Consider the following 15,291-nt stretch of genomic DNA (forward strand, 5'->3'; position numbering starts at 1 on the left):
GCCCTGAATGGCGGTAAGGGAGGAAGTGTAAGGGCATGTGTAGCACTTGTTCTGCTTACAAGGGTAAATGCCAGGAGGGAGATCAGTGGGGAGGGATGGGGGGGACGAATGGACAAGGGAGTTGCATAGGGAGTGATCCCTGCAGAAAGCGGGGGTGGGAGGGAAAGATGTGCTTAATGGTGGGATCCCGTTGGAGGTGGCGGAAGTTACGGAGAATAATATGTTGGACCCGGAGGCTGGTGGGGTGGTAGGTGAGGACCAGGGGAACCCTATTCCTAGTGGGGTGACGGGAGGATGGAGTGATGGCAGATATGCGTGAAATGGGGGAGATGCGTTTGAGAGCAGAGTTGATGGTGGAGGAAGGGAAGCCCCTTTCTTTAAAAAAGGAGGACTTCTACCCTCGTCCTGGAATGAAAAGCCTCATCCTGAGAGCAGATGCGGCGGAGATGGAGGAATTGCGGGAAGGGGATGGCATTTTTGCAAGAGACAGGGTGAGTAGGTCTAGCCGTTTGCTGCTACTCCGAGTTGGGTAGTCTGTCTCCTTGTTGTCCAATTCCTTCCAGGTGAGTAGGTCTGGCTGTTTGCCGCTACTCCGAGTTAGGTAGTTTGTCTTCTTGTTCTCCAAGTCCTTCAAGTCCAGGTTCTTGGTCCATGTCCAAGTCCAGGCTCATGGTCCTTGTCCAGTTCCAGGCTCCAAGCCGTGTTCCAGTTCCAGGCTCCGTGTTCCAATTCTAGGCTCCGCGTCAAGTTCCAAGTCCGGGCTGAGTCCCAGTTAAGTTCCGAGTCCACGTCAAGATCCAAGTTCCAGGTCCGAGTCAAGATCCAAGATCCAAGTTCAAAGTCCGAGTCCAGGCCAAGTCTGAGTCCAGGTCAAGTCCAGATTTTACCGGTTGGTTACCCAACATTTACGTCCATGTTTACATTTTGTCCTTGCTCCCTGGTCTTCCTAGTAACTATCAATGAACACTATTCTGTTTATACTATGACTGTGTCTGTGTCCTGCATTTGGATCCGCTCCCAACGCCTCCTTGTAACAAATAGGCTCAACGACAATACTCTAAAATGATACCTCAGAGTCATTCAACAGACTCACTCTCTTGAGATCCCTTTCCAACCTGATTTTCCCAATCAACCTACGTGTTAAAATCTCCGATGACTATCAAAACATTGCCCTTTTGACATACCTTTTCTATTTCCTGTTGTAATTTGTGGTCCACATCCCAGCTACTTTTGGAAGGCCTGTATATAACTGCCATCAGGTGACATTTACCCTTGCAGTTTCTTAACTCAACCCAAAAGGGTTCAACATCTTCCAATCCTGTGTCATACCTTTCTACTGATTTGATGTTTTCTCCTCAGTTTTCTTTTAAATATTTCACCTTTCACTTTAAGCCTTATCTTTTAGTTCTAGTCTCACCTAACCTGATGGGAAAAAAGCGTGCATTCATTCACTCCATCTATATAGAGGAAATTGTAAAACTAGATATACAAATGTAGAACCGTAGAACCACAGAACATTACAGCACAGAAACAGGCCTTTTGGCCCTTCTTGGCTGTGCTGAACCATTTTTCTGCCTAGTCCCACTGACCTGCATCTGCACCATATCCCTCCATACACCTCTCATCCATGTATCTGTCCAAGTTTTTCTTAAATGTTAAAAGTGAGCCTTCCTTTACCACTTCATCTGGCAGCTCATTCCATACTCCCACCACTCTCTATGTGAAGAAGCTCCCCCTAATGTTCCCTTTAAACTTTTCCACCTTCACCCTTAGCCCATGTCCCCTGTTTTTTTTTCTCCCCTAGCCTCAGTGGAAAAAACCTGCTTGCACTCACTCTATCTATACCCATCATAATTTTATATACCTCTATCAAATCTCCCCTCATTCTTCTACACTCCAGGGAATAAAGTCCTAACCTATTCAACCTTTCTCTGTAACTCAGTTTCTCAAGTCCTGGCAACATCCTTGTAAACCTTCTCTGCACTCTTTCAATGTTATTAATATCCTTCCTGTAATTTGGTGACCAAAACTATACACAATACTCCAAATTTGGCCTCACCAATGCCTTATACAACCTCACCACAAGATTCCAACTCTTATACTCAATACCTTGATTTATAAAGGCCAATGTATCAAAAGCTTTCTTTACAACCCTATCTACCTGTGACACCGCTTTTAGGGAATTTTCTATCTGTATTCCCAGATCCCTCTGTTCTACTGCACTCCTCAGTGCCCTGCCATTTACCTTGTATGTTCTACCTTGGTTTGTCCTTCCAACGTGCAATACCACACACTGGTCTGTATTAAACTCCATCTGCCATTTTTCAGTCCATTTTTCCAGCTGGTCCAAATCCCTCTGCAAGCTTTGAAAACCTTCCTCACTGTCCACTGCACCTCCAATCTTTGTATCATCAGCAAATTTGCTGATCCAATTTACCACATTATCATCCAGATCATTGATATAGATGACAAATAACAATGGACCCAGCACTGATCCCTGTGACACACCACTAGTCACAGGCCTCCACTCAGAGAAGCAATCCTCCACTACCACTCTCTGGCTTCTTCCATTGAGCCAATGTCTAATCCAATTTACTACCTCTCCATGTATAACCTCCCATGCGGGACCTTGTCAAAGGCCTTACTGAAGTCCATGTAGACAACATCCACTGCCTTCCCTTCATCCACTTTCCTGGTAACCTCCTTGAAAAACTCTAATAGGTTGGTTAAACATGACCTACCATGCACAAAGCCATGTTGACTCTCCCTAATAAGTCCCTGTATATCCAAATACTTGTATATCCTATCTCTTAGTACTCTTTCCAATAATTTACCTACTACCGACATCAAATTTACCGGCCTATAATTTCCTGGATTACTTTTCGAGCCTTTTTTAAACAATGGAACAACATGAGCTATCCTCCAATCCTCCGACAACTCACCCGTAGATACTGACATCTGCCAGGGCCCCTGCAGTTTCAACACTAGTCTCCTTCAAGGTCCAAGGGAATACCCTGTCAGGTTCTGGGGATTTATCTGCTCTGATTCGTCTCAAGATAGCAAGCACCTCCTCCTCCTCAATCTGTATAGGTTCCATGACCTCACTACTTGTTTGCCTTATTTCCAGTTTCCTTAGTAAATACAGACACAAAAAAAACATTTAAGATCTCCCCCATTTCTTTTGTTTCCATACATAGCCGACCAGTCTGATCTTCAAGAGGACCAATTTTATCCCTTACTATCCTTTTGCTCTTAATATAGATGTAGAGGTTAAATAATATGTATCAGTAAAATGTGTTTCTGTTTACCTTGTCAATCTTTCTGCAGGAATCATATAGATTATGGTTAGTTCATAAATGTGAATGATACAGAAGAAATACCATAGATGAAAATGCTTCCAGGCCATAGTTGCATGAATGTGATCTGGGACAACTGAATGGTATTAATTGTTACTGAACTGTACTGACTTTTAGAATATTGTGCAGTGTGTAATTCATTCCATTGCGAAGGTGCTTAAGTATAAAAAGTCTTCTCAGTAAAAACTTTAAAGTTATTGGAGTACGCACAGCATCTGCAGAGAAAAATTGTTCCATGATTTTTTATTTACAAATAAGCCAATTCATTTTGGACCTCATCTGTCAATGAGGATTAGTGGTTTTAAGAGTTGATTGCACTTGGTTTGGAATAATTTAATACCAGGAATCAGATGTAAGTCAATATTAAATTGTTCAGTTGGCTATATGGTGAAAATTCCTTTAACCACAACAGCATCGACAAGAGCACAGATACTGCAGTGCTTTTGTTTGGTAACAGGTGACATTGCACATGCCATATGGACAGTTTTTTCCACCTGCATTTTCCTGGATGGGAATAAATAATGTGATCAAGGTTTGACTCTGATTCTATATTTAAACTTGGATTACAAGATATTGCCGTGACTCCATTTACTCTCTATCTCTGTCTCTCTCTCTCTCTCTCTCTCTCTCTGTAACACACTCACTCACTCTCTCACTCTCACTCTCACATTCTCTCCCACCTGCTCTCTCTCTCTCACTAGCTCCCACTCTCCTCCCCCCCTCTCTCTCTCATTCACTCATTCACTCACTCACTCACTCTCTCCCCCTCTCCCCCCACCTTTCCGGAGGAAATGCATCCGTTACAAATTGAGCAGCTACGTGTTATACTAAGCTAAAAAAAAAATCGGGCAAATCAGCAGAGACTCGAACCATACTGAGGATCGTGGCGATCGATTTACCACAAGAAATAACTTGGATTTTGCTGGTTTCCTAGGACAGTTTATTTTAATATCCGGATATGCTACCAGTTTAAAATAAACGAATATAAGGTAAATATATGGATGTAATAAAGGCACATCATTCTCCAAGACACAATAAAAATTACACCAGAGACTCCAGTGGGTTAGAATCTGCACTAAGACTCCTAGATGCATTTCTAATTAAAGTGATAATAAATTGTTTTAATTTGTTCCAAAAGAATAAACTTATTTTTACTTATTCCCATTGGAACTATGTCACTGTTTGCCTGGGAGACGGTGGGACTGTCTGATCTGACGTTTAAATTGTCTGCAGTAGGCTCGCTACAAGCTGAGAATCAAATACACTCTGCTTTGTGCTATGTTTCTCAGCGAATATTCACGGTAAGAGGACGGGCCGGCAACGGCGAGAAAACGAGAGATGGCTTCGCACAAAGCATATCTCAAAGGTCCCATCGCATTAAGTAAAGCTTCATTGCCGAGAAAGGTAATCTTCTGGACATTTCTGGTCGCGTGTCTTCCACCCTGGTAAGTGTATTTTTTTTTTGCATCTGTTCATATGGGAGCTCTTTGCCGCACTGTAAGCGGTGAATACTGCTTTGTAGTATTTCCTAGCTTATAAAAAGGCTCTAGCTTCCTATCCGGTGTTAGAGTGTTCTGTTACAGATCATCGGGGCTTTTTGAACACAAACTTGGTTGACTAATTTTTATGTGCTATATATGTACCCAGAGCCTTGATTTTCCTCTGCAACTAACCCGACTGGATAAATATTGGATTCCTTTGTTCGCGGTAGAAAGTGGATCGCAGGATTTAACTGCATGCCTCCTCTGGTTTGATTAAAATAAAAAGGTTTGCATTAGGCACATGCCTGGGATGTTGGGAGGACAATGGTGTGCAAACGCAGTCGCCTCATTTTACGTTTAACTGCTTCCCTTCGCAGTATTCTCCAGTTATTCTTCTCGACTTGTGTAGTTGCTGGTTTCCCTTCATACATGCAGATACGTTGTTGATCTGATTCGATGTATTCTTACGCAATCCTTTGACAAGTAGAGAAGAGAAACACACAATGCATATATACGCGTGCATTTGAACAGCAATGTCCAGAAACTTGGAAATCAGATGTTCTGTTTGACAGCAATGTTAATTCCTGGAGTGACAGTGTAGATGAATCTGGGTTACGTGCATTCCAACCGAAAGCACGGCCGAACAGAAAAGTAGCACAAAGTGAAATTTAAATTTAAAAATAGATTGAAGGCGGAATGCAGGCATACCAGTATTGGCGATACTTGGAAATCCGTCGTCAGGTTCAGGATTTCCAAGTTCGACGATGATATGGATGAATATTGCAATGATTTGTTATAATTCTTGAGAGATCTGATACGTCACGTGTGTCTGACTCCCAGCATCTAAGAGATATTTGCAAAGCGAATTAACATGACCGGGATTTCCCTGACGATAAAGAGGATAGACTGCAGTCGTCTAATCAAATTGTACGGAGGTATAATTTTTCCATTGATCACAGAGCAAACTGTGAGGATGTTTCACCCCGTACTGCTGAGAAATGCATAGCGGAATTAATTATATTGGGTTGGGAGGAAGGGACATTATAACTCTCATTAATAGAACTTTACTGGTAGTACAAGCGCCCATTAAAACATTATCGTTACCTGATGTCATGGCGGTGCATTTTCAAGCATAAGTAAATCTTATTGATAATCCGCGTCCCTGGGCCAGGTGATTCTTTCATTTTATGACGTTCTGTTTTAAAATGCCGTAAGATGAAGAAGGCAGGCTATTTTCCCTTGCAAAGGCTACGGGTTCTAAACCTCTTTGGAAGGATAATTCAGAGCTGCCTTTCCCTTCCCCCGCCACCTTACAGAACATATGGGCGCGTGAAGATTATACGCGGAATACTATTCAACTGAGAATGTGATGTACACATGCCGTAGTCTTTTACAGAAAGTCTGAAGCTTCCACGGGCAGGTTTCTTAGTTCTTTCCGTGATCGACAGACACTGAAATGTGACAGTGTTATATTTTAAAAGACAATAGGCCCATGAAACTTACTACCTCCTGCGCGCCTATTACCCCAACCATTATCATGAATGGTTTTGATTTCTAAGTTTGCCTGATAATTAAGTCATTTGATACAACGTTTAATATAAGCATATTGGTATTTGAATAAAGTGTGAGGATCTCTGGGTTATTATTTAGTCTGTCTCAGACTATATTGAAATGGACTCTGAAGTTGTAACTTTACTCAAATGTTTTCCGTAAGATGATAGGTTTGATATCCTATGTTGGAGAAGAGTTAATTTTCTGGCATGTATGAACAACTGAATTTAACTTTTTCATATGTTACTGGATTCAGATGATCCACTGCAGTAATTTCAGCTGCCACTCCATTGTGGTACTTATGGAACGCTGCAATATTGGAGAAGTCATCTTCATTCTTTCCAACATTTTGAAGAAGGGCAACAGAGTTATCACTGATGTTTTGATCCATATTTATTCCTCAAGTAACTTCACAAACAATCTGCTCACATTACCATTACTGCTTATTGGGTCCCTGCTGTGAGCAAATTAGTGGCCTGTTTCCCATTTTACAACTTCACTGTAAAGCTAAAAGCAGGGAGATGAGTGTATGTCGTCATGACGGAAGCGGGTGAGGTGGGTTGTTGGCGATGATGATTGTAGGGCTGGCGCTTTGGGTCATTTCAAGGTTGTAAATAAAGGCAGTAAATAATATGAAAAAAACTCTTTTACATTTAAAAAGGTAAATAATAGGGCTATCTCAAAGTATTTATTAGCATATTATAGAAATATAAAATCAATTGAAGTAATTAAGTTATTTTAGAACTAAAGAGAATGATAACAGGAAAAAAAAACATTATATATATGGTATTCATCTCATGTCATAAATCTTACATCTCATATGGTAATTAAACATATTATTTTCCTGTTGCCATCTGCATATTGTGTGGTGTAATATTTCCTTCTCAAGTGTACTGTCACCATCAGCAGTTTCCAATTTCACACATACTAACACTCTCCTACCACGGCTACAATATACTACATTAAAGAGCAGATGTAATGTGAAAGGTGTGGGTAGACAATTTGATGCAACTGTCTGCAATGGTTAGATTTGTGAAATAACATTTATATTTTCTTTTATATCCCTCTTCCAATTGGCGACTTTTATTCTTTTTCCAAGCTCTAGCAAAAATGAAGATGATGATTATGAAGATTTGACACTTAATAAAACATGGGTACTGACTCCAAGGATTTATGAAAGTGATGTTACTCTTATTTTGAACAACTTATTGGAAGGCTATGACAATAAGCTCCGACCTGACATTGGAGGTAAGTGTATGAGAAGGACTACTTACAGATAATCATTTTTGAATTGACCGTTTTGTCTCAATGTTGCATTTCAATATTACAGAATGAGCCAAATGATCATCAATAACTTGCAATGTTTTGTTCCAGTGAAGCCAACAATAATTGATACCGACATGTATATAAATAGCATTGGTCCAGTGAATGCTATCAAAATGGTAAGTAATGTGAATATCAATCCTAACTTCTGTGCTTTGAGATCTATAATTTTAATGACTTTAAATTCTGAATGATTTGGAATCATCAGGGAGAAATTCATAAATTCATCCAATGTTTCATAGTGGTACCATGGCAGAGTTAGTCAAGCCGCTGTGTCTCAGTGACCCTGACCTCCAGTGCTGCCCACATGGTGTTTGCATGTTCGCCCTATGATCATGTGGGTGTCGTCTGAAGTGTACTGTTTCCCCCACATGCCAAAGGTGTGCATGTTGTTGGATTAAATGACCACCATAAATTTCCCCTAGAGTGCAGGTGAGTGGTGGAATTGGAGAGAGCTGGTGAGAATGTAGGAAGAGTAAAAGGTGCAGGATTGGTGTAAAAGGGTGGCTGATAGTCGAGACAGACTTGGTGATTGAAGGACTTACTTTAGTATTGTACTTCTCTGTGATTCTATGACAGTAATGGTAAACGAGTGGAAGAGTCACCATTGTACTCATTTCTTAAAATTCAATTCCTTTGAAATTATGATTGACTAGAATTTAGTAAAATAAGTAGCTATACCCCACAACCATTTAATAAACTCTCCTGTGATTCCTCAAGAATATTTACATCCTATTTCACAGGAATATTTTAAATTGCTTGTGTCTTCATAGTTATGTGTGAATGAATCTGAGAAGATTCAAAACTTTATAGCCCATATCATAACCTATCAAGTCTTGTGGACTCGTCACCCATTTGCTTACTGACTTAAATTAGCTCTTGCTTAGCAACACCTTGATTTAAAACAATACTGTTTGCAAATCCTTCTAGGGCCTTGCCGTCCTTATCTCTCTAAGTTCCTCCAGCTCCACAACCCTCTGTAATATTTACAGTCTTTTAATTTTGGTCTGTTGGTCATTTATTCTGACTTTTTTTGTTGCTCTGTTGCTGAGTTCTGACTGTGGCTTCCTTGGCTGTGAGCTCAGAATTTTCATTTTTGAGTGTTCTACCTTCCAACCTTATCCTCTTTTCATTATATACCTTAAAACTAAATCTTTGAACAAGAAGCATCCATCATTCAGGTCACCTACCTTCCAGGCCATGGTTCCTTCTCACTGCTACGATCAGAAATGAGGTACAGGAGGCTTGAGTCCCATACCCTTAAGTTCAGGAACAGTTATTAACCTTCAACCATCAGGCTCCTGAAACAGTATGGGTAACTTCACTCACCACACCAGTGAACACAACCTATGGACTAACTTTTAAGGACTCAACAACACACATTCTACGTATTTTTTTTAAAATTGATTTGGACTTACAAAATTATCTTTTTTTGCACATTGGAAGCTTGTCGGTCTTTGTATTTAGTTTTTCATTGATTCAGGTATATTTCTCTGTGAATAAAGGAAAGGTACGTCGCATCTGAGTTTTTCCGGTTAGCAGACGATTGCCTGCAAGAAAACAAATCTTGGGATGACAAATTTACTTTGAACATTGAACTTTGAAGGTTTGGTCATATGTTCAGGGTTCTGAAGGAAGTAGCTGGAGAGATTGTGGAGGCATTAACAATGATCTTTCAAGAATGTACTGGATGACTGGAAAATTGCAAATGTTGCTCCGCTATTTAAGAAGGGTGGGAGGCAGCAGAAAGGGAACTATTGACCCGTTAGCCTGAATTCAGTGGTTGGGAAGTTGTTGGAATCGATTGTTAGGGATGAGATTACGGAGTACCTGGAGGCACATGACAAGATGGAGCAAAGCCATCATGGTTTCCTGAAAGAAGCATCCTGCCTGACTAACCTACTGCAATTTTTTGAGGAAATTACAAGCAGGGTAGGCAAAGGAGATGCAGGAGATGTGGTGTACTTGGATTTTCAGAAGGCCTTTGACAAGGTGCCGTACATGAGGCTGCTTAGCAAGAGCCCATGGAATGACAGGAGAGTTACCAGCATGGATGGAGCATTTGCTGATCAGCAGAAAACAGAGAGCGGGAATAAAGGAATCCTATTCGGGCTGGCTGCCGGTTTCCAGTGGAGTTCCACAGGGGTCGGTGTTAGGACCGCTGCTTTTTGCGATGTATGTTAATGATTTGGACTATAGGATTAAAGGATTTGTGGCTAAATTTGCTGATGATACAAAGATAGGTGGAGGAGCGGGTAGCGTTGAGGAAACAGAGAGCCTGCAGAGAGACTTAGATAGTTTAGGGGAATAGGCAAAGTGGCAAATGAAATACAATGTTGGAAAGTGTATGATCATGCACTTTGGTGGAAGAAATAAATGCATTTTGAATTCTCTCCCCGTCTATTATTTAGACGGGGAGAGAATTCAAAATGCAGAGATACAAGGGGACTTGGAAGTCCTTGTGCAGGATACCCTAAAGGTTAACCTCCAGGTTGAGTCAGTGGTGAAGAAGGCAAACGCAATGTTGGCATTTATTTCTAAAGGTATAGAATATAAGAGCAGGGATGTGATGTTGAGGATCTATAAGACACTCGTGAGATGACACTTGGAATATTGTGTGCAGTTTTGGGCTCCTTATTTTAGAAAGGATATACTGACATTGAAGAGGGTTCAGAGAAGATTCACGAGAATGATTCCGGGAATGAAAGGATTACCCTATGAGGAACGTCTGAAAGCTCTTGGACTGTATTCTTCAATGGTTTTTGACTCGGAACAAGAAGGCTGCGAGTGAACGGCTGATTTTTTGGAGTGAAGGGAGTTTTTACCATTTGGGAGGCGCGTGACGTCAGCCAGTAGCGCGCGAAAGGTTTAAAAAGAAGACCGCTGTATCCAGCGGGCAACATCGGGGCGGGCAGCAGAGTGGTAGGGCTTTGGCTCAACGGGCTTAGGTGGTAACGGGATGAGGAGAGATAGGTTTAACTGTGTTAATTGCAGAAAGGAGGTAGTATGAGTGTGAGGCCAGTTTTCTGTGCTTGGTGTCAGATGTGGGGGGTCGTGGAGTCTCCCAGCCTCCCGGACGTCCATATCTGCACCAGGTGTGTCAAGCTGCAGCTCCTAAGAGGACTGAGTCAGGGAATTGGAGATGCAGCTCGATTACCTTCGCCTGGTCAGGGATAGTGAGGAGGTGATAGAAAGGAGTTATAGGCAGGTGGTCACACCAGGGCCATGGGAGACAAACAGGAGGGTCACAGTCAGCAGGGGGAAGGGGAAGAGTCAGGTACTAGAGAGTACCCCTGTGGCTGTCCCCCTGAACAATAATTACTCCTGTTTGAGTACTCTTGGGGGGTGGGCAGCCTACCTGGGGGAAGCGGCAGTGGTCGTGCCTCTGGCACGGGTCCTGAAAAAAGACTACAGGGAGTTAGGAAGGAAGTTGAGAAGCAGGACCGCAAAGATAGTAATCTCAGGATTACTGCCTGTGCCACGTGACAGTGAACATAGGAATAGGATGAGGTGGAGGATAAATGCGTGGCTGAGGGATTGGAGCAGGTGGCAGGGATTCAGATTTCTGGAACATTCAGACCTCTTTTGGGGCAGGTGTAACCTGTAGAAAAAAGACGGGTTGCATTTGAATCCCAGAGGGACCAATATCCTGGAGTGGAGGTTTGCTAAGTCTACTAGGGAGAGTTTAAACTAGAATTGTTGCGGGGTGGGAACTGAACTGAAGAGACTGGGGAAGAGGAGGTTGGCTCACAAATAGAGAAAGCTTGGAGAATGTGCAAGAGGGAGGATAGGCAGGTGATAGAGAAGGGACACACTCAGACCGAAGGTTTGAGATGCGTCTATTTTAACGCAAGGAGTGTTGTGAACAAAGTGGGTGAGCTTACAGCATGGATCAGTACTTGGAGATATAATGTGGTGGCCATTACAGAGACTTGGATGGCTCAGGGACAGGAATGGTTACTTCAAGTGCTGAGTTTTAGATGTTTGAGAAAGGACAGGGAGGGAGGCAAAAGAGGTAGGGGCGTGGAACTGTTGATCAGAGATAGTGTCTCGGCTGCAGAAAAGATGAACACCTTGGAGGGATTGTCTACAGAGTCTCTGTGGGTGGAGGTTAGGAACAGGAAGGGGTCAATAACTTTACTGGGTGCTTTTTATGGGTCACCCAATAGTAACAGGGATATCGAGGAGCAGTTAGGGAAACAGATCCTGGAAAGTTGTAATAATAACAGAGTTGTCGTGGTAGGAGATTTTAATTTCCCAAATATGGATTGGCATCTCCCTAGAGCGAGGGGTTTAAATGGGGTGGAGTTTGTTAGGTGTGTGCGGGAAGGTTTCTTGACACTATATGTAGATAAGCGTACAAGAGGAAAGGCTGTACTTGATTTGGTATTGGGAAATGAACCTGGTCAGGTATCAGATCTCTCAGTAGGAGAGCATTTTGGAGATAGATTAGATTATGAGGACACTCAGTCCTCGTTTATTGTCATTTAGAAATGCATGCATTAAAAATGATACAATGTTCCTCCAGAAAGATATCACAGAAACACGGGACAAACCAAGACTAAGGTTAGGAGGGGGAAGGGGAAGGGTCAGGTAATAGAGAGTACCCCGGTGGCTGTGCCCCTTAACAATAGGTACTCCTGTTTGAGTACTGTTGGGGGGGACAGCTTACCCGGGGGAAGCGACAGTGGCCGTGCCTCCGGCACAGAGTCCGGCCCTGTAGCTCAGAAGGGTAGGGAAAGGAAGAGGAGGGCAGTTGTGATAGGGGACTCAATAGTAAGGGGGTCAGATAGGCGATTCTGTGGACGCAGTCCAGAGACCCGGATGGTAGTTTGCCTCCCTGATGCCAGGGTCCGGGATATTTCTGATCGTGTTCAAGATATCCTGAAGTGGGAGGGTGAGGAGCCAGGGGTCGTGGTACATATAGGTACCAATGACATAGGTAGGAAAAGGGAAGAGGTCCTGAAAGGAGAATATAGGGAGCTAGGAAGGGAGTTGAGAAAAAGGACCGCAAAGGTAGTAATCTCGGGATTACTGCCTGTGCCACGCGACAGTGAGAGTAGGAATGCGATGAGGTGGAGGATAAATACATGGCTGAGGGATTAGAGCAGGAGGCAGGGATTCAAGTTTTTGGATCATTGGGACCTCTTTTGGCACAGGTGTGACCTGTACAAAAAGGACGGGTTACACTTGAATCCTAGGGGGACCAATATCCTGGCAGGGAGATTAGCGAGGGCTACTGAGGTGACTTTAAACCAGAATGGTTGGGGGGTGGGAATCAAATTAAAGAGGCTAGGCAAGAGGAGGTTAGTTCACAACAGGGGGGATGGGAACCAGTGCAGAGAGACAGAGGGGTGTAAAGTGAGGGTAGAAGCAAAAACTAGTAAGGAGAAAAGTAAAAGTGGCAGGCCGACAAATCCAGGGCAAGCATCAAAAAGAGCCACTTTTCAACATAATTGTATAAGGGCTAAGAGAGTTGTAAAAGAGCACCTGAAGGCTTTGTGTGTCAATGCAAGGAGCATTTGTAACAAGGTGGATGAATTGAAAGTGCAGATTGTTATTAATGATTATGATATAGTTGGGATCACAGAGACATGGCTCCAGGGTGGCCAAGGATGGGAGCTCAACGTTCAGGGATATTCAATATTCACGAGGGATAGACATGAAAGAAAAGGAGGTGGGATGGCGTTGCTGGTTAAAGATGAGATTAACGCAATAGAAAGGAAGGACATAAGCCGGGAAGATGTGGAATCGATATGGGTAGAGCTGCATAACACTAAGGGGCAGAAAACGCTGGTGGGAGTTGTGTACAGGCTGCCTAACAGTAGTAGTGAGGTCGGAGATGGTATTAAACAGGAAATTAGAAATGTGTGCAATAAAAGAACAGCAGTTATAATGGGTGACTTCAATCTACATGTAGATTGGGTGAACCAAATTGGTAAGGGTGCTGAGGAAGAGGATTTCTTGGAATGTATGCGGGATGGTTTTTTGAACCAACATGTCGAGGAACCAACTAGAGAGCAGCCTATTCTAGACTGGGTTTTGAGCAATGAGGAAGGGTTAATTAGCAATCTTGTCGTGAGAGGCCCCTTGGGTAAGAGTGACCATAATATGGTGGAATTCTTCATTAAGATGGAGAGTGACATAGTTAATTCAGAAACAAAGGTTCTGAACTTAAAGAGGGGTAACTTTGAAGGTATGAGACGTGAATTAGCTAAGATAGACTGGCAAATGACACTTAAAGGATTGACGGTGGATATGCAATGGCAAGCATTTAAGGATTGCATGGATGAACTACAACAATTGTTCATCACAGTTTGGCAAAAGAATAAATCAAGGAAGGTAGTGCACCCGTGGCTGACAAGAGAAATTAGGGATAGTATCAATTCCAAAGAAGAAGCATACAAATTAGCCAGAAAAAGTGGCACACCTGAGGACTGGAAGAAATTCAGAGTTCAGCAGAGGAGGACAAAGGGCTTAATTAGGAAGGGGAAAAAAGATTATGAGAGAAAACTGGCAGGGAACATAAAAACTGACTGTAAAAGCTTTTATAGATATGTAAAAAGGAAAAGACTGGTAAAGACAAATGTAGGTCCCCTACAGACAGAAACAGGTGAATTGATTATGGGGAGCAAGGACATGGCAGACCAATTGAATAATTACTTTGCTTCTGTCTTCACTAAGGAGGACATAAATAATCTTCCAGAAATAGTAGGGGACAGAGGGTCCAGTGAGATGGAGGAACTGAGCGAAATACATGTTAGTAGGGAAGTCGTGTTAGGTAAATTGAAGGGATTAAAGGCAGATAAATCCCTAGGGCCAGATGGTCTGCATCCCAGAGTGCTTAAGGAAGTAGCCCAAGAAATAGTGGATGCATTAGTGATAATTTTTCAAAACTCATTAGATTCTGGACTAGTTCCTGAGGATTGGAGGGTGGCTAATGTAACCCCACTTTTTAAAAAAGGAGGGAGAGAGAAACCGGGGAATTATAGACCGGTTAGCCTAACGTCGGTGGTGGGGAAACTGCTGGAGTCAGTTATCAAAGATGTGATAACAGCACATTTGGAAAGCGGTGAAATCATCAGACAAAGTCAGCATGGATTTGTGAAAGGAAAATCATGTCTGACGAATCTCATAGAATTTTTTGAGGATGTAACTAGTAGAGTGGATCGGGGAGAACCAGTGGATGTGGTATATTTGGATTTTCAAAAGGCTTTTGACAAGGTCCCACACAGGAGATTAGTGTGCAAACTTAAAGCACACGGTATTGGGGGTAAGGTATTGATGTGGATAGAGAATTGGTTAGCAGACAGGAAGCAAAGAGTGGGAATAAACGGGACCTTTTCAGAATGGCAGGCAGTGACTAATGGGGTACCGCAAGGCTCAGTGCTGGGACCCCAGTTGTTTAAAATATATATTAATGACTTGGATGAGGGAATTAAATGCAGCATCTCCAAGTTTACGGATGACACGAAGCTGGGCGGCAGTGTTAGCTGTGAGGAGGATGCTAAGAGGATGCAGGGTGACTTGGATAGGTTGGGTGAGTGGGCAAATTCATGGCAGATGCAATTTAATGTGGA

This window comes from Mobula birostris, chromosome 7 (genome assembly GCF_030028105.1).
Source record: "Mobula birostris isolate sMobBir1 chromosome 7, sMobBir1.hap1, whole genome shotgun sequence".
Lineage (NCBI taxonomy): Eukaryota > Metazoa > Chordata > Chondrichthyes > Myliobatiformes > Myliobatidae > Mobula > Mobula birostris.